The sequence below is a fragment of the Aotus nancymaae genome, unplaced genomic scaffold, assembly GCF_030222135.1.
Source record: "Aotus nancymaae isolate 86718 unplaced genomic scaffold, 86718_ANA_hifiasm-v0.15.2.pri h1tg000046l, whole genome shotgun sequence".
NCBI lineage: Eukaryota > Metazoa > Chordata > Mammalia > Primates > Aotidae > Aotus > Aotus nancymaae.
The window spans coordinates 7,884,164-7,905,327 of record NW_026988460.1 but is presented as its reverse complement, the minus strand read 5'-3'; positions in this window follow the sequence as shown (position 1 = coordinate 7,905,327).

The following is a 21,164-nucleotide window of genomic DNA, read 5'->3' as shown; positions in this document are numbered from 1 at the left end:
TGGAGAGTAAGAATTCAACATTATAGTAATAAGGTAGATTCTATATTGAAACTTCCATAACAACCAGCCATACCAATCTAAAGAAATATCAAAATTAGGATGATTAATGCCAAATATAATCCAGAAAGAAAAATGGCAGGGAAAATAGGAGCACTCACTAATGAAGTATCTTAATTTCAGTTCAAAGTTTAAAAGTCAACATAAATCCAAGCATTTGAATAGGTCAAAAAAAGTTTATCTTAGATTTGATATGAAAGAAGACATCAAAATCAAACCAAAGTAGGAACACAACTTGAAAAAAGTGGAAGTCAATGTGATAAAATATAAAGATATTAATTTTTGTATAGCTTATTTTAAACTGACTATGCTTATTTATGCAATACATTCAATTTTATACCAGTTCATATATTCTTTCTATTAGAAAATGAAAGAATACTCCAATTAGGCAAGACTTCTTTTTTTAGAAAGAGAAATATTTATTTATGCAGTAGAATACACGCAGACATCATCCAACCTACCCACAAAGAAAGTCAGCCCTGCCCTTGGATGAGTCCATAAGACATGAATAAAATGATTTATGAACCACCAGTGACAAATTTACCTTTTTATTAGCTCATCATTGCCATTAATTTATTAATTGCCATTGTGTTACAAATTACATTTGCATGAATATTTTAATACAGTGTTAAATATTTAGCATTCTTTAGAAATAAAAAAGATGAGATAAGCTATATGTCATATTATTTTTACCAAAGTTTTGTAAAGTCAAATAACAATATAGTACAATTAAAGTGAAAAGTTGAATAATCAGGAGATGGTCACACACATACACACATACACACACATATACACACGTACACACTTACTATAACCATAGTATCTCATTTGTTTTCGTTTTAGTCAAATAGCTAAACAGAAATAATGCTCAATACCAACACAAACACAACACACACCCCACAAAAGTAGGTAAACTTAAGTTTGAATAAGTCAGGCATTCGTAAAAGATATAAAGAGGTAACATTCACAATAAATATATTACATTTATAAAGGTCTATGTACCAAGTAGCATGCAGTCAGCATTTACAAAGCAAAACAAAAGGAGAAATAAGAAGTAGACAATTTTATTCACTTATCTAATTCCATAATTAAAGAAGTGGAGAAAGATACATATAACAATTACAGAAATGGATTCTATATGTGTCTGATATACATAAAGATAGATACCTATATGCATAGATAGATATGTACATAATTCTACATGATGTAAAAGGATATTTGCTTTAAAAGCTTCCATAGAACAGTCACATAACTGTTCTTATAATAGCTCACAGTCTCAATACTTTCCAAAATGTATAATTAGAGTTAAGAGTTTCTGGTTACAATGAATATAAGTAGAATTTAAGTATAAAATCACAAAAATATTTCTACAACATGAACATTAAAAAAAAAAAAAAAAAAACTTTATCTCCAGCAACCATAGGTTCGAAAGGATGTGAGGTAGGAATGTTGTGTGTCTAAATTTCAAGGGGAGGAGTTTATCTTTGCAAATAGGAGGAACTTCACGTCCCAAGAATCTGAAAAGGAGCAAATAGAGAACACATCGAAATGAAGTTAAGGAAACATACAATTGGTGCCTGAGTTTTACGACCTTAAAATGTTACTTTATATAACATTTAAATTACAATTTCAGATATTTTCTATTTACAGAAAATCAAGGACTTCAGCATGACAAAGATACCCAACATAACTTAAAAGACAAACAGTGGACAGTGGGTAACCATGTGAATGCAAAAAGGGAATAATATTGCTCATGAATAAAATGCACATATAAATTGAGAAAAAGCAATTTAACATTAAGTAGACAAGAGTAATCAAAAGAAAAATTATAGAATAGGAAAGGTAAATGACTAATAAATAGATGCCTTTAGGTAAAAGTGAGAACAACATCTTATCACTCATCCAGTTAGAAAAATCGAAGATTGATAAACTTCAGTGATGATAGGTCTTTATAAAAATGGGCATTCTTATTCCTTGCTAACCCATTACCTATGAATAACATTGGTATTACAAAGGGATAATTGGAAGGGAAGGAAAGTCAATATTTTTCTATGTAATTTTCACTTCTAAAATGAGCATGTGTTCATTTGCAGTTTCAAAATCCAAGAACAAAAATCTAATTTTAAAATTGTTGACTGTAAGTTGATGCTACCTTACATTAAAAAAAAAAAATAGAAAAAATGAGGTAACTACTCATGACATGAAAAGACATATGTTGTAGGGATCGATGAAACAATATATTTGCAGAATGTTATGCATAATATATGCCCCTCTATATAAAAATATTTGTGTGTGTACATATATAAAATAATTTGAAGGAAACATGAAACACTTCAAAGTTTCTACTTTTCTGGAGAATGAAACTGAAGTGAGTTGGAAGGAGATGGAGATTTGAGGTTCAGGGTCATATTATATATCTTTACTGACTATTTCATGAAAAAATTGTATGTCAGTACTCCATAGCATAATGTAATAAGAAAAAACGATTAAAATGGAATGGAAATTAAGCAAACACTCTGAAGAACAAAAACTAGTGCAGCAGAAACAGGCAACCATGAAAATAAATGTGCAAGAAGAGGAAGAAATCAAAAAAGAAGTAAGGATCATTATCATCATCATTAATCATCATTGTGATTAATAATAACTATAAGGATGATGATGATCGCACTCATAGTCGTAGTAGTAGTAATAAAATAATTCTGGAGATTAGAATGTTAACAGAGTGCAAACAAAAATATTGAACACTGACTGACCTTCACGGAGTTTGCCACTGAATTATCTTAATTATCTCAAATGACTGCATGGAGTTATGACATAGAAAAATAAAAACGATCATTAAAAATAAGCAACCAAATACATACATATACATAATCTATACATGGAGAGAGAGAGAGAGAGAGAGAGAGTAAACTTTGCATGAAATTATCCTTTAAAAAGATTTTAACTGCTTTTTGGGAGGTGAGGTGAGGCTGGTTGTGAATAACACTAACAACTGGTGCTCTTGTAATGTAGGCACATAAATCATGATGTCCCAATGAGATCACAGGGAAGCAACCAAACTAAAATTCCAGTGAAAGTTAGTCAAGTCAAGGGTAAAGACATCTGTGGGCTCTAGGAAGTGCACGTCTAGAGATTTCTTGTTTCCAGCCAGAGATAACAACCCCTCTTTTTTTCTCTCCCTTCCTCCTCCTCTCCTCTTTTCTTCTTTCTTTTCAATCAGAATTTCACTTAAAGAGACTAGAGACAGCATTCAACTTATGTAAAAGGAGGAATGAAAAGCTGGCAGAATATTCATTTATCATGTCACTGCTATTCTAACAAATCTCTCATCTATATTTCACCTGAGAAATGAACCATCTTTATGAGCAAGCTGGACCTATAGCTGGATCTGTGTGGGAACTCGAGTGGTTCATGTTGCCTGATGCACAGATGTTTGATTTTATTTTCATTTAAAAGTCACTAGTCAGCATACTGATCTACTGGGGCTTAATTCTAGGTATTGTGTGACCTGGAGAAGCCAGAGGAAATGGCTGCTAGCGATCTTCTCCCATGTGTTCAGATTTTTCCTCTACTTAATTTCCAAAGCCTTCATAGTCTCCCAAAGCAGTGCCTTCTTTTCACAGCTGAAGAGATGCTTGTTTGGAGCCCATCTGAATGGCCCTTATTTGTACCTCACTGCATGTGATAGCAAAATGCTGCACATTCTTCGACTATCTTGGAATGCAGTCAATTTCCAAACTTCCTTGGATATTTTCTTAAAAGTTTATTCTGCTGAGAAAAAAAAAGCTGTGTGTTTGTGAGTTCTTCCACAATAACATTTCCACATGACACACTTTTGGACTGCATTTGGATTGTACATTTTGCCTTATTTTCTTAAACCTTAATGAAGAAGAGATTTTATTTTTCATTCCAGTATACTGACTTGACTGTTCATTCATTCATTCATTTACTCCCCTGTATAGTTATTTATATATTCATATGTTCACTCATCAGTGTTTCATCCTAAAAAAGAAGATAGCCATTTTAGCTCCTTCCTAGCTCTACAATATTGAGCTAATTGCTTAACCTTTCTGCATCATTGTAAAGTGGAAAATTTCCCACCTTCCTTGTAGGATTATTGTAAGAAATGAAGGGGATCTTGTATGCAAAGCACCAAGAAAGACTCCCAGCACATTTCAAGCTTTGTATAAGGTGTTATGATTCATTCATTCATTCATTCATTCATCCAATCAACAGATATTAATTTAGCAAATTATCTATGCCAGGCATTGCTGTGCATGCTAAGGATGCAGCAGCCAACAGGACAGACAAGATCAGCTTTAATGAAATTTATGTTTTATGGACTATGGCTTGAAAACTTATAAGTAAATAAGTCAGATGTTGTTTCTGATTGCAGAAGTGACAGGTTGGATTTGTCATTATCACAGCCACCCTAACCTTCTTCTTTTCCTTGTGCTTCGGAAGACCTTGCTCTTACTATCCTCTGTTCACATCTCTTTCCACAGATTAAGGACTCTGTGGGCCAAGAGAATGTGTTACCGAGAGTTAATGCTCCAGAAACACAGAGCCCCAAAACTCCATGGCCAGATATCCCTAGCCACTTAAAAAACAAACCAAGGCCTTTTTCTCACCCTGTACAGCTGTAAGTATGTAGGAATCCCCTGGATCTGAGGGATAGCCAAGAAGCAGTTGTGTGAAATTGAGGTCTTAGATATGTGTGGGGTTGGATGAATTGTCCATTTGCACATGCTTGAGGGTCTATCAGTTGGAAAGAGACAGAACTGGTATTGAGTAGAGAAGCAAGTGTCCTCCATTTGACCTCTTTCCCCAGCCCTATGAATTATAAGACCAAACCTGAGGGAGAAAGTGCAAAGAGGGTATGGAGTAAAGGTACTGAAGGAGGGGTCAGAGAAGGCTCCTGGAAAGAGATGACATTTTAGTAAGTCCTGTGTGATAAGGAGCTATCCTTGTACAGAAGTCAGAGCAGTGAGTGCCCAGGCCCTAGGACCAGACTAAGGCCTGTTGAGGCAATGCAAGAAGCCAAAGGTGTTGAAGTTGAGTAAACCCGAGAGTGACAAGAGGTGAGCTCGAGAGGCATGTGGAGGCCAGATTAGTGGAGGCCCTCTGTGGGTGGGTTAAGAATGTGGGTTTCTAGGTCCTAAAGACATAGATTCCTAAATTAAGCCTCAAAATCTTTGAAAAGGAAAACTGGAAATTCCAAGGAAATTTGGGGGCACATTGAAACTCGGGAACTCCTATGTACTTTCTTTTTTATTATTATTATATTTTAAGTTCTGGGGTACATGTGCAGATTATGCAGGGTTGTTACATAAGTATACACGTGCCATGGTGGTTTGCTAATCCATCCCCCTGTCATCTACGTTAGGTACTATGTACCTTCTTAACAGTAAATACATAAAGCTATATCAATATACACATTTAAAAAGCAGCAACATTTTAAAAATTTTGCATTGAAGTATAACATGTTTTTTGTTCCTTTTTTAAGAGTTGGAAAAGCCCTTAACATCTATTTTAACTAATCTACTCTCTAACTGGACTCTTTAAAGTGCTAAGGATTTGGAAAGGCAGTAATAAAGGAGCAGATAGGAGTACAGGAGGGCCGTCTATTTTTAACATTTCAGAATATAGCCAACTAAAATCCTATATTAGAAAATAAAAATACTTTGTAGATTGACCAAAACTTTATTTTGTTTTTAACCTAGAATTTTGTCAACACTGTGTGCTGAAGTTTGTTCTTACATATGTCCTTGTTTTAAGACGTTGAAAATCATTAGATACTAGTGATGATTCACACAGTGGTTAAGGGGAACTGACTTTAACTTTAGATAAGTGAGTTTCCATTGTGGCTATGCCTCTTACTGTATTGCTTCCTGAAGCCTCAGTTTCTTCATTTGTAAAATGGAATTCTAATAAATCCTATTCTCATAATACCATTTTGAGGACTAAATGAGATAACTATGTAAAGGCTTAGAAGGTATCTAGCACAAAGTAACATGCTCAGTAATGAAAAAAGTCATTAATATTACTGCCATTTGGTAAAGGCATTTTGTTAGGTAGGCAAAATTCTTTCAAGATGTGGGATGTCCAATATTCTTAGTTTTCAGCTGGAAAATGGAAGTCCAGAGAGGTTGCTGGTCATATCCGGGTAACATCTTACTTTAGGCATGAAATTCAGGTTCCATGACTCTTCGGTCCCAACAGAATATGGCTACTTTAGAGTTGTGATTTCTTTTTGATGCTTCTTGGAGAAAACTCTACATTGAGCAGCAATTTCCATGCCTTTCTTTATATCAGTTCCTCAATTTATGTAACGAAAGACACCATAGAAATTTTACTTTCTTGATAAGTGTGACAGGTGTTCCAGAACCTAGTAGTCTATTGGGAGCTAAATTTGTAGTCAAGTAATGACCAGAAGGGCCATTAACTTTCTCTTGGGTTACCTCTTCTTTTTGACTATGCTTGATTTGGCTTGTTAGATGTGCATTTGAAACTGAGACATAAACCCTTGGAAGAACTGCATGAGATTTCAGCTAAGTTCTTTTGATCATTTGTGGAAGTACTTCTCTTAGAAACATGTTCTGGGACTGTTAAGTATTTGACCATATTCACACTGGCACACAGGTAGGCTTTGGAAAAAGTACCTAAGGACTTTCAAGAGGTCTTTTTAGTTAGTCAAGAAGTATATTGAAGTATAATATGTTTTTATACCTTTATTTCACTAAAGATTTAGTGCAAAGTTTTCCAAAGCATATCTCAATATAAACACAGTTATATAACACAGAACTCTCACTCTGCTCCAAGGCATTTCAGCTGCTCAAAATATGTTCCTTAATTTTGAGTCATCAGAGGGGCTATAAAGCATTGAGTTATATATAAGGAGGGCCTGTACCTTGCATGTTAAAACTACACTTGTAAGAATGTTCTGAGCTAATGCTTTTACTTTTTTATGAACTGCTGTGACATATATAAATAATTCATTCATGATACCAAAAGTATAACCACAGAGGCTTCTTCCGTAGGGTGTTTTGGTATAGCTTTTGACAGTACTAAACTAAGTATTAACAGCATCACCAGAGAAGGACAGAAAGAAGTCATCAGCAACCCACCTCTTGAGATTGTCTGTCAACTTTTACAGACGGGACTCCTGTGTAAATTCAGGTGTGGTGTTATAAAATTCAAAAAGCTAATGTAGATTAAAATGCTTCCAAGGCATGTTTGCTGGGAACTATATATGGCTGAAGATTATCTTGTATATTTTGAGGGGTTATGGGTAAGAAATTGGAAGTAAAATATCCCCTGCCTTGGCAGTTTCTCTTGGGAGTCTAAAATTCAGAATTCAGACTCAGGAAAAAAATTCATAGAATTCAGGAAAAAAAAAATGCCTTGAAATGAGATTCAGACATGAAATGGTGCAGGGATTCTATCACAGTGGCACAGTGAGTCATATACTTCAAACATTTCTTTGGGCAGACTGAAGACTGTGAAATAATTAATTGTTCCCATGCCTATGGTTCCAGTTATAATAGGTAATATATCTACCTCTTCATGTGCCCTATCTCATTTAATCCACGCAACCATCCTATGGGGTAGACTTGGTTATAATTACTACCCTATTTTAGAGATTATTCAACTGAAGCTGGAGTAGGGAGAGTACCTTGTTCAGAATCACCCAGTAAGTAAAGGTGTGTATTTGGATTTGAACATGCGTCTGTCTGACCAGAGTGTTAGTTCCCTGCAATATAGTACAAAGAGGAAGGTTACAAAGAAGACGGGATGGACAGTTTTTGTTTGGCTATCCTGAGGGGCAGTAGAGGTTATGCAGTTATCATGAAGTCTACAAATTAACTCCACCAATGAAGAGTAATACCTTAGACAAGTCAGTCTTCTGAACTCCTGATTTATCATTTATAAAGTGAACCTATTGGGTTTTTCTGTGAAGAATAAGTCAGTTATCATGTTCAAGAGTGCTCTGAAATGCAAGAAGGTACAACACAGATGTGAGATCCTCTTACAGGGAGCAACTTAGAGCAGAGACCTTGCCCTCAGGGCATTGGATCCACTTACCACAATGTAAGAAGGATTCACTTCAAGAGATATACAACAGATTGGGCATGATGGGTCACTCCTATCATCCCAATGCTTTGGGAGGTCAAGGTGGGAGGATAACTTGAGGCCAGGAGTTCAAGATCTATTTGGACAACATAGTGAAATTAAAAGAAAAAAAAAAAAAACAAAACAGGCCTGGTGATGCACACCTGTAGTCCCAACTACTCGGGCGGTTGAGGTGGAAAGATCACTTGAGCCAAGGAGTTTGAGACATATATAACAAACTTCACTTAAATAATTATGCCCAAAGAAAATGTCGCCTAAGGGGATTGAAGTCTCACTGATGAGCACCTATGTCAGATTCTCTGAAATGCAAATCATCTGGCATTGTTTTGCCCCACCTGTGGGTCAGTCTTACATTCTGGGTAGAGAAGCCATTTTTGAAAAGGGAAAAGAAAGTCTTATGAGCCAAGGAAAAACAAGATTTAGAGAAGGATAGGCTAATCAGTTCACGGTCAGAATAGATGAAAGCAGAAGGGAGCTGGTGTTTCTCACCCATAACCACAATGGAGAGAAGTAATGTTTGTTAAATTTTGCAATATCCCCATGCCTCTTGGCAGGTTTGTGCCCCTTTTTGTTTTTCCTTAGGAATTCAGAGCAAATGCTTTAAACCAAAAACACTTGTCATTCATGTGAAGTTATAAGTATTATATTCATCAGCCAGTTCTAGAAATTGGGTTGTGGAATAATCTGGAATAGATGTTCTTAGCTTTAAAACAAAATTAAGGAGTGGAGCAAGGTTAAATCCCTGATGAATAAAGATATGTACGTGGATTCAGTCTGAGAGAGCCAAGTGAGTTGTGAAGCTAAGAATCAGAAGATATCACTGTCACCATCACCAGCATTATCTTCATCTCATCATCACCTTCGAGCTGCTAAATGTTTACTATAAGGCATCCACAAAGCTGTCATTTCACTTGATATTCACAACAACCCTATATTATATAAAAGGCAACTTTAGTAAGAGAGGTTGAATAACTTACCCAAAATAGTTGAAGTCAGTCTCTGTATTGAACTTAGACCTAATACCCAGATCTTAAGGCAAAACTTCTGTCCTATGCTGAAAATGCATCTTTTCCCAACACTGACAAAGTCTAAAATCAGGTCAGTTTAAACTGCTTTAAAGGATTTCCCTAGAAAAGAAAACACTGATAGACTTAATGGTATAAATATTAAAGCTACTGTAGTTGCCTCAAAGCACCATAAATAAAATTCAAAGGCAAGAAACACATTAAAAATATGTATGGTGAAAGATTAACTTTAGTGTATAAAGAACTCTTTATATCTTAATGCAAAAGGCATTTAAAATACAAGTAAGTAAAAATTAATAAATAAGAAATAAAATGCATAAACTTATATTTTTAAAAATTTATTCCTTTACTAATCAAGTAAATACATATTAAATCACTGATATAATATGGAGAAGATGATCATCAACTTATACAATATTGAAAATAGCATTTGTACACAGTCTTAGCAAAACTATAAGACAAGCACTTTCATAATGGGATTCTAAAAAGCAAGATAATTTGCCAATCTATAGTTAAATTTGGAAAACATTCAAATTGTTTAGCACAATAATTTCACTTATGGGAGTATATCCTAAGGAAATTTCAAGGCTGGGTGCTGTGATTTAGCAAACAGTATTTTCAATGCAATGTTATGTATAAGGATGCATAATAATTTTTACTAGAAAAAGAGCAGGTTAGCTCTAGAATACAGAGTTTTTAAAAAATCTATGCATCAAGAAGAGAACAATAAGGATAAACAAAAAGTGATGTCAGCTGCATTGTGTATAATATTTCTTCTTTTCTGAACTGAATGCATTTAACTTTAGAAAAAGAAATTATATGCTTCTTTTAAAAGGAGGCAGTGTGATATGAAAATGTTCTTAAAAGAGGCAGAACAAATTTATTCCTTAACTACAAAAATCTATAAAACAGGAATACTTTTTAAAATCATGAAAACTCATTGTAACATTATAAATTTATAAGAGGAAAAGATGAGAAACAAATCATGTTTTATGCATGAAATTTGCAGTAGTCCAAGCAATTAGAGATAATTAACCCAATGGCTCCAGCTGGAAAGGGAAGACTGTTTACTCTTGCTGTAGAAGGAGCTGGGAGCTGAAGGTTGCAGCCAGATTTGTAAGGCAGCTTGTGATAGAATAGAGTAGAATTCTGTAACTTTCTAGCAACAGCACAGTTGACAGTAGTTATGATATTACTGATAAACTTGGATGATCTACTAAAAAATTCATAGACTCAGTTTTTATTATCTTTAATTGTAGTAAAGAAAGACATTTAACAAGATTTACCATCTTAATCATTTATAAGTGTACAGTTCGGTACTGTTAAGTATATTCAGATTGTCAACTGATCTACAGAACTTTTTTATTTTGCAAAAGTAAGCTTTATATCCTTTTTAAAATTCCTCATTTTCCCTCCTTCCAGTCCCAGGATACCACTCTTCTACTTTTTGTCTCAATGAATTTGACTAGGTCTCTCATATAAGTGAAATCACACAGCATTTATCCAATTCTGTCTTGTTTCATTAGCATAATGTCTTCAAGGTTCATCCATTCCTTCTTTTTTAAGGCTTACTAAGGCATTCTTAGAATTGAATTACTTTCTATTTATAAGAACCTGAAAAATGCTTACTTTTTTATTTTAATTAAAATTGGAGAAAGAATTTTATTCCTTATTTCATGGTTTGTGCTCAAATCAGAAATACAGTTAGATATTTACACTGTAAACTCTACCTATAAATTCTTGACAACAATGACTCCTATTTCACAAAATTTTATTAATTCATTATGCATTCATTCATTGTACTAGATTTTGGGGGAATCAAAATAAATAAGTCAGGGAACTGATCAGGTTAGCTGCCTTTGTGTTATTTGTAAATTGTGTGGTTTTGCTTACTTTATAAAGTGGTAAGTTCAAAGATATAAAAAATTCACTTTAAGAAAAATTGAAGACCATATTGGGCAAAAATTTTAGGTGTGGATAGGAAGTTCATAAAATAATCAAATGTGTTTAAACTTGGTGTACTCATCTGATCAAGAAATTTTTAATGTTCCTAAAATACTTTACACTTATTCTAAAATGCGGATTCATTTTTGGTAGATCTGGCTTGACACTAGTTACTTTAAACACCTTTGACTTGAAATCCTATTTCCAAATGTCACATTTTTTAAGTTGGAAATTTCTAAATGTTTCCAAATTGAAGTTTCCTATCTCAGTCAGACATACTCTCAACAAAGGACTGCTGTCAATAGAAGCCTTAAAGAAACTTTCCTTATATACTGAGTGCTTCCTTTCTGCTAGCACATAGGCTCAGGATTCATTTATCTTTAAAAATCCATCTTTCATCAGGCTCCTGTGGTACATCTTCTAGTCCTATCACTTATTAATTCCCTTCCTCCTTTTACTACTTTTGTCCTCTTTAATCCCCTACAACATCATTTTCTTATGAAACCTTGTTACCAAAGATCACTAGAGATACCTAATTATCAAAATTCAGGAGTCTGTCCTCATTTCTCATCCTAATTAAATCATCTCCAGACTGAGAGCAATTCCCTTTTTGAAAGTCTCATTCATCCCTTAGCACAGCTTTATTCTAGTTTTCACCTTCTCTTTCTGCCCTCTCCTCTTCTATTTCCTTCACTGGATTATCTCCTCCTTCTCTCTCCCTATATAAGCATACCTTTCCACTTCTTAGACATGCTTTTTTATCCTCAACTATACTTCATTACTCAAAGATCTCATCACCTCCTTCAGCAAATCACCACGTGGGAGACCTCCTAGTTGATATCCCAGTTTCAACTGTGCAACTACTTAACCAGCCTTCCAAGTTTCCCAGCAGATATATTCACCTGAATGCCTGGGAAAATAACCGATTATTCCATCCATTCATTCACGCAGTTTAAGAACTGGATCCTTCTGTATGTTAGATGTCGTGGACTGGCTTAAACAAGATCATGACTATCTCTGCTTTCATGTGAAGCTTACCATTTGTTAGGGAAAAAAAAATAAGAAGAAAGTAGCCCTACTCAAGTGAAACCCAGACTTACAGTCCCAGACAATGGTTTGTTTCTCTTGCTTTACAATCACTCTACTTCTCTTTTCTCCACATTGCTAATGGAATCTCTACTCTCCATGAAATCTGAGAAAGAAAAATTGAAGACATATTTAACTCCTCTTTCTTAGTCTTTTCTTGAATCAAATGATTTGCCAAGTCTTTAATTACCACCCTCAATAAGGCTCTCAGATGCATCTGAGGTTTTCTCAGCTAGATCATTGTGATAGTCTCTCCTTTCATTCCAGTCTGCAATTCCATCTAGGCAATTTCCGCTTTCACTGCTGTCAATGTAAAACGGCTGAATTACCACTTTAATCAGTTACCCTCCTGTTCATAAAACTGTCATGACTTTTCTATGAGGTACCAAATTCACTAGAGACCCTTATTCCCACTGGTACCCACTTATCTTTCTGGCCCTACCTATTAATGCTTCCAGTCTATACGCTAAAAGGCAGTTCTCAAACTCAGCATATGTCAGAATCATCTGAGGGCTTCTGTGCAGATTTCTTCTCCTTTCTCCCCTCCAATCCCCACTGAGTTTCTGAACCCACAGCTCTGGATGAAGCTTGAGAACATGGATTTCCAGGAAGATCCCAGATGATGCTGATACTACTGGTGAGGAAACTGTACTTTGAGAGCCACTGCTTGATTATAAATTAGCCGCTCCCTCTTTCCTTCTATATGGTCTTTATTCTACCAAGTAAAGTTTACTGCTCTGCTTTTTTTTTTCTCATATCCTCTCTACCTGTTGACATTCTGCACATCCTTCAAGTTTCCTGCCTTCAGTTCATCTTTTCATAGTGTGTACAATTCATAAAGCATTTGCTGAATGCTTATCAAAACCCCCCTTCCTGCTACCACCTAATCCAATCCACCATCTTTTCTTGCCCAGACTCCTACTATAGCTTTCTAATTAGTCTACTAGCTTTTTGTTTTTGTTTCTTAGCAGTATGTATTTTAAGAGGGTCCTTCTATTCTCATCAACAGTACAGTCAAAATAGTAACTACTGCCAATTTCTCTTACACATTAAAAACATATAGAATAAACATGCCATTTTATTAAGAAGTTTGATCTTTGAATCCAGTGAAATAGGAATAATATTTTTCCCTTGGGTTCATCTCTTTTTTTCTGGTTCATGTTGCTAACATAAATCTGCCTATAAAGTTTGTGTACTTTTTAAAATAAAGTATTTAATTTTTCCTACTTTTAGGAATCAAATATAAAACCTTAAAAATTGATTAGTCATTAGGGAAATAAAGATTAAAACTACAATGAGATACCACTTCTCACTCACTAGGGTGGCTGTAATAAAAAAGACAATGACAAGTGTGAAGAAATGGGAATGCTCACATTACTGGTAGGAATGTCAAGTAGTGCAGGAAGTCAGTCCAGCAGTTTCTCAAAGATTGCACATAGTTATTATGTGACCAGCAATTCCACTCCTAAGTATATGCCCAGGAGAACCTAAAACATATATTCACATTAAAACTTGTACACAAATGTTCAAAGCATCATTATTCATAATACTCAAAAGGTAGAAACCACTCAAATGTCCATTAACTGATGAATATATACATACAATGTGGTACATCCACACAATGGAATATTATTCAGCAATAATGATGAATGAAGTACTGATACATGCCACAATACGGATGAACCTTGAAAACATTATAATAAGTGAAAGAAGCCAGTCATAAAAGACCTCGTATTGTATGATATGATTTGTATGAAATCCATAGAGTAAACAAATCCGTAGAGACAGAAACTGAGTTATTTGGTAGCTTAGGACTGAGGGGAAAGGGGTGAAGTGAAATGCAGAATGATTGCTAATTAGGGAGGGGGCTTCTTTTCCAGATGATAAAAGTGTTCTAAAATCGTGATGGTCACACAACTCTGAATATGCTAAAAGCCACTGAATTATACACGTAAAATGGATCAATTTATGGTATATGAAATATACTCCCATAAAGCTGTTAGAAAAATAAAAATAAAAAAGGCACAACCTTAAGGTTTAAGGACATCTGCTTGGCCTGGTAAAAGTGAAAATGAAAAAAAAAAAAAACAACAATGAAATCGAAGCCGTGCTTTGAACTTTGTTAGTAGTGGGTCTGTATTAGTGCTTTCGTGCTTTGAGCAATTGCTAGTAGTGGGTCTGTATTATTCGACATTTACATTGATCTCAATGACCTGAAAACATCTATACTTGTATTAACCTGAACACATGTATGCATTTCTCTCAGCTCTCTAATTCAAAGACTAGTTGACATGAAAGTGTTTTCTTACACCTTTTTTCTTAAAAGTCTTTTTACAATGTAATCTATGATGGCCCAAGGGATTATGTTTAATTACAGCCTCTGCCTGTTGCTGAGCATTTGGTTCTCTTAAATAATTCTAGAACACTGAACTCAGGAAACTGAGAAAATTATCTACCCAGTGAAAAATACATGTTAAATAATTGTGAAAAATATATTTCATAAAAATGTTTAGGCTACATATAAAATATATTAACAAATATCTTTTCAGACCTGAATATTATGTTTGAATGGGTATTATATGATATTTATCTACTGAGTATATTTTATGAAGCTTTTTCTTGGTACATATATTTCTATAGTTCTATAGTTTATAAAACCTACCATCACAGGAATTCAGTACTATTTTCACAGTCAGAAGTGGTTTTCTATAAATAGTAAAAATATGTATGTAGCTTTTGAGGTAAAAAAGAAAAGAAATAAGAAAATTCTTAGAGTATGTGTCATTTCAAAACGTGGGAGTGAACCCTAGCCATTCCATATAGAGAAGAAGTGGGCTCCAGACAATTACTACTGACAGCTGGGTGTGGTGGCTTATGTTTGTAACCCAGCACTTTGGGAGGCCAAGGCAGGCCAATACTTGAGGTCAGGAGTTTGAGACCAGCCTGGCCAACATGCTGAAACTGCATGTCTACTAAAAATACAAAAATTAGCCAGGCATGGTTGTACATACCTACAATCCCAGCTACTAAGAAGGCTGAGGCATGAGAATCACTTGAACCCAGAAGCCAGAGGAGGCAGTGATCTGAGATCATGCCACTGCACTCCAGCTGGGGCTAGAGCAAGACTCCATCTCAGAAGAAAAAAAAAAAAAAAAAAAAAAGACTGTCAGTGTCATAGTGTCATAGTTTTCCTGAAATTACTAGGTGAAAAACTACTGATGGACAACATAGGAGGTCTAATCATTTTAGATTGACTTAATTGTATATCTGATTTTATTTGGCTGCATACACAAGACAGTTTTAGAAAAACAGAAATTTCTAGCAAAAAATTTAAATGTCGAAAGAATAATGGACAAATAGAAGTATTGCCTCAAAGTAATAATTATGGCCAGGCACCCTGGTCCCAGCTACTCAGGAGGCTAAGGAGGGAGGATAGTCTGAGCTGATGAGTTCTGGGTTATAGTGTGCTATGCTGATTGGAAGTCCACACTAAATTCTGCATCAATATGGTAACCTCCTGGGAGCCAGGGACCACCAGATTGGCTAAGAAGGAGTGAACTCACCCTAGTTGGAAATAGAGCAGGTCAAAACTCCCAGGTGGGTCAAAATAATGATTATGTACACATATTATTATCCCCTAGAGTGTGGAGAGGAAATGTTGAAAAGTGAACCTCAATTTTATATCTAAATGATTAAAAGTTAACAGTAATATTTGATTAATGATTAAAAATTAACATTTACTAATATTAATGTCATTTATATAATTTTGATAAATATAATGCATTTGTACTGGTACCATATGATCAAAAAATTACAAGTAGACTAATAGAGCTACTGTGTATGTTATAGGCTGATGACCAGCAAATGAAGCTGGGTAGCAGAAATGAGTCTGTTTTCATTTTCTTGGTGCTTAAAAAGTGAATTATTTTTCATCATTCAAGAAACAAAAGATTCTACGTAAGCTCTAGATTTCTAATTGTTCTTGAGAAATGAGAAGATCTGGAAACGCAATTCAAAATCCTGTGTGAAAATAGTTGGTTGAGTGATCAGTGTCTCTCTCTTTTACTTAAAATGGGCTCTCTGGTTTGACCAAATCTCTGCCATTCTTTATTATATTCTGCCTTGCTGGTTTTATGACTCTGTATTATTTGCCTGGCTCTGGTACGTATTTACATTTGTAGCATAAACTATTACTAACCAAAATCCATAAGCCCAAACCATAGCATTACAGGTATGAGAAAGAGAACCAATAATTGTTCACCACATCAGCTGACCCTCTCCTTCTGACCACACAGCTCAACTACATTTTTCAGCTTCTTCTACAGTTAGGTTTGACCATGTTATTGAATTCTATCTAATAGAAGATAAGTTTGATGTCCTTTTCTTTATCTTCCCATATCTAATGGCTAGATATCAACAACCTGGTATGATCTTGGAAACTACATATGCAAAATGCAAAGATTCCATCAACCTGGGTTCTTGCATGACTGCCAGGAGCAGATTTTTCCACACCCATCTCTTCCATAGAAAATTGGATTCTAAGTTAGCATGTGTTAAGTCTTCAATATTTGAAGAATTACCTTAATTAATGTAAGAGGTAATTGTCTCTCCATTCATCACTACACTATTCTGGAAAATTCAACCATCAATCCTGGCAATAGGAAAGGAGAAAGGAAGATAAGAAGGGAATATCTGTCTCCTCTTTTCTCAAGTTGTTTTCTTTCTTTTGCTTATTTTGGGTTTCTTTGATGCATCTTAACTGTCACTACATTCCTTACTCCATATTACGCTCATGAGGCTGTCTTTGAATTGACTTCAAAAAGTTCACAGAGAAATGAATTGAACTCCTTGTTGGAGTTCAAGACCAGCCTGGGAAACATGATAAAACCCTGTCTCTACAAAAAAAAGAAAAAATTATCCAGGTGTAGTGGCACATGTTTGTTGTCCCAGCTCCTCAGGAGGCTGAGGTGGGAGGATCACCTGAGTCCAGGAGGTGAAGGTTGCAGTAAGTCAAGATTCCACCAGTGCATTCCATCCTGGGCAACAAAGCAAGACTCTGTCTCAAAGATAAGTTTAAAAATATATAAAAACTTTATTTCTCATGGCTGGGCATTGTGGTTCATGTCTGTAATCCCAGCACTTTGGGAAGCTGAGGTGAGTGGATCACCTGAGGTCAGGAGTTCAAGAGCAGACTGACCAACATGGAGAAATCACCTCTCTACTAAAAATACAAAATTAGCCAGGTGGTGGCACTTGCATGTAATCCCAGCTACTTGGGAGGCTGAGGCAGGAGAATCACTTGAACCCGGGAGGCATAGTTGCAATGAGCAGAAATCACGCCATTGCACTCCAGCCTGGACAAAAAGGGTGAAACTCTGTCTCAAAAAAAAAAAGAAAAGAAAAGAAAACTTTATTTCTCAATATAAGCTCTATCAGGTTCAAGGCACTTTTGTAATTGCTGATACCAGCCATTTAGTTCCTGCCTAAAGAATTGAGGGTTGTGGGAATGTAACTATGTTAATGCCATCTTATTTTACGTTATTAACTGAAGAAATATGGGTGCTCTTTAAAGATTTTTTTTAAATGTTAGGAATAAAAAGACGTCAGAAGGAGCAAAATCAGGATTGTAAAGTGGATGCCTTATAAGTTCCCATCAAAATTCTCACAAAACTGCCATTATTTGATGAAAGAAATGAGCAGGAGAATTGCCCTGGTAAAGGACTCTCTGATGAAGCTTTTCTGTGCATTTTTCTGCTAAAGCTTTGGCTAACTTTCTCAAAACACTCTCCTAATAAGCAGATGTTATCATTTTGAACCTTCAGAAAGCAAGCAAAATGCCTTGAGTATCACACACACACACACACACACACACACACACAAACTATTGCCATGAACTCTTGACCAGCTCACTTTTGCTTTGACTGGACCACTTCTACCTCTTAGTAGCCATTGCTTTGATTGTGCTTTGTCTTCAGGATTGCCCTGCTGAAGCCATGTTTCATCTCCTATTATGATTCCTTGATGAAATGCTTCAGGATCTTGATTCCACTTGTTTAAAATTTCCATCAAAAGCTCTGCTCTCATTGCAGGTGATCTGGGCACAATGTTTTTGGCACACATGAAGTGGAAAGTTTACTCAGTTTTAATTTTTCAGGCAGAATTGTGTAAGCTGAACCATTTGTGATATCATTGGTGCTGGCTATTGTTTGTGCTGCTATTTATTAGTCCTCTTCAGTTAGGACATTAACAAGATGAGCATTTCCTTGCAAACTGATGTGGATGATCTGTGGCTGTAGGCTTCATCTTTAACATTGTCCACCCTTTCTTAAAATGAGTTATCCATTTGTAAACTGCTGGTGTCTTTGAGGCATTGTCTCCCTAAACTTTTGGTAAAGCATCAAGGATTTCACCATTCTTCCACCCAAGTTCACTATAAATTTGATGTTTTTTCTTGCTTCAGTTTTAGCAGAATTCATGTTGCTCTGATAGAGGCTCTTTTCAAACTGATGCCTTATTCTTTTTTAATGCTTCAAACTAGATCCTGTTTCAGACATGTTACAAGTCAGTATGAGTTTATTTGGTGCAAAGAAAATGTTGACATCCTTGAATAGTTTTTTTTTATGATACACATTTTCCATGAACTTTTTGAAGACCCCTTATGTAAGTCAGTGCTTTCAGTTGACACATCAAAAAGCTCAGTTCAAACAATAAAGGACAGTTTTTGGCTCCCATGATTGAAACAGTCCAGAGGTAGGACAGGCTTTAGAAAAAGTTGAATCAGGGCTTGGAATCTACTTCCCTGAAGCTCTAACTTTTGCTCTTCTTTGGCTGTTTTCTCCTATGGTAGCACAACAGCTGGCTGTAATTGTTCCCATCTCATATCTGCACAACACATCCTCTAGAGCAGAAGTGCTATTTTCTTCCTTTCTCCCTTATACACAAGGTTTTATGCTTCACTCTCATTGGATCAGTTAAATCCTAGGCTCACTCCTGAACCAATCACTGTTTCTCAAGAGATCCTTGTGCTCGGGTATTAATCCCTGAACTAATACTGGCAAGAGAGATGAGCTTGTGCCGATCGTTTTATTCCAACTTGGGAGCTGGTCATTCCCACCCAGATGGTATTGCTGATGCCCAGTGAGGTGAGGAAGAATGTCTTCTACAGGGTGAATGGGTAGGAAGTGAAGTCCATGTCAGACTGTAGTGATAGATTAGACTAGTTCCTGATGCCATGGCAGCCTAGTTCTTAATAAGAATGCCTTATATATTTTTCAATGCTTTATGCCTTTCTAAGATTTTATAACTATATAATTTATTACATAGGAGCCCACTAAAATATTTTAGACTATATAATACATATTTTATCAGACTTTACAGATAAATTTTAGGCCCAAAGTGGTTAAGAAAATTGCCTGAGATCACCGACCAGTTAGTGGCAGAACTAGAATTCAGTTCTTGTAATATTTGGCAACGTGTTTATTCCACTATACAAGAATGCTTCCTGTCTTCTTTGGCTCTCTTTGAAAATGTGTTAGATGAAGATTGTGTTAAAATTGGGTTTCTGGTTCAGAAAATCTAAACTGCTACAAGGATAATTACACCCATAAAGTACCACTGTGACTGCTTTTCATTCTAAATTGCTTAATCCTTGTGAGTTCAGGTGGCCAAATATACCCTCAATTAGGCTTCTTATCCATGAACACAAAGCTCCATTGATGGACAATGAGCAATTCAACCTTTGTTATGATCAAATCCTAGGGTTAAAGGTAAATACACAATTATAGTTAAGAAAGAAAACAGGCTTTCATTCTTGTATGCTCCTCTGAGAAGTCAGTGTACTGCAAATTAAAGGGAGTGATAGTCTGGCTGCATATAAGCATAAGGCATTGATTAGAGTATTATTGCATTACAAGTTCATTGCTGTTGAACACTGAAAGCATATAATTACTCTTCACAGAATGCAGTGCACAGAAAGCAGAGAAGTACATTTCCAGGCCCATATATTTAAATTACGAATGCAGAGCTCATTTTCACCTAAAGAGAAAGCATCATGATTCAGTTATTTAATCATTTTTAAACAGAGATAAGGATTCACCAGAATGAGAGAGAAAAATGCCTTCATTAAGAGTCACATTACCATATTCAATGTAGAAACTATTGAACCAGAGAGATATTTTTGGAAAATTGATTTGCCTACATTAAATCATACTGAACAAAAAAACTAAAGGAAAGGTACATACTCCAGGTAGCTGAAATAATAGTTTAAAGAAAACACAAAATTAGATGGCAACTTGAAAGTAAAAGGTTACAGCTAAGCAAAGCAATCACACACAAAATCGGTAATAAATCACTCACAACTGACTTAACTCAGAAGTAGAGTATTTTAAGGAAGATGCCGGAAAAGGAAGTTAGGAAACCTAATTTCTTTTTCCGCATCCACTGAAGATTTCATATGAAGGAAAGTCACTCAACTTCCTGTCTAACTCCCCTGTAAAATAGACCCATAGAACCATATTAATGCTGACTTTTTTTGTGGGTTTTACAATCATTGCATTCTTTTAAAGCAAATGGGAATTTCTTGCAAATGGACAAACACATGGCCACATGCAATGTATATAAGTATAAATTGATTATTTAGAGAATGATTTTTAAAAGATTTTTTAATTCTAAACATTTTTTAGGCTAAAACATTTTCATTTTTCTTTTTACATTTAAAAAGGTCACTTTAATGTTGTCCTTATGAATCTTTCTGGCATGCAGAGAAAGAAGTGAGGGGTCTAAACTTTATTTGTTGTTTTCCTTTAATTTCTTACTCCCTCATTGACTCAATTAGTGTCCTTGGTTGCAAGCAACAGAAACTGGATCTGGCAAACCTAGGCAGAGAGGGAAGGTACTTGAAGTATGAGGTGCACAGCTTAT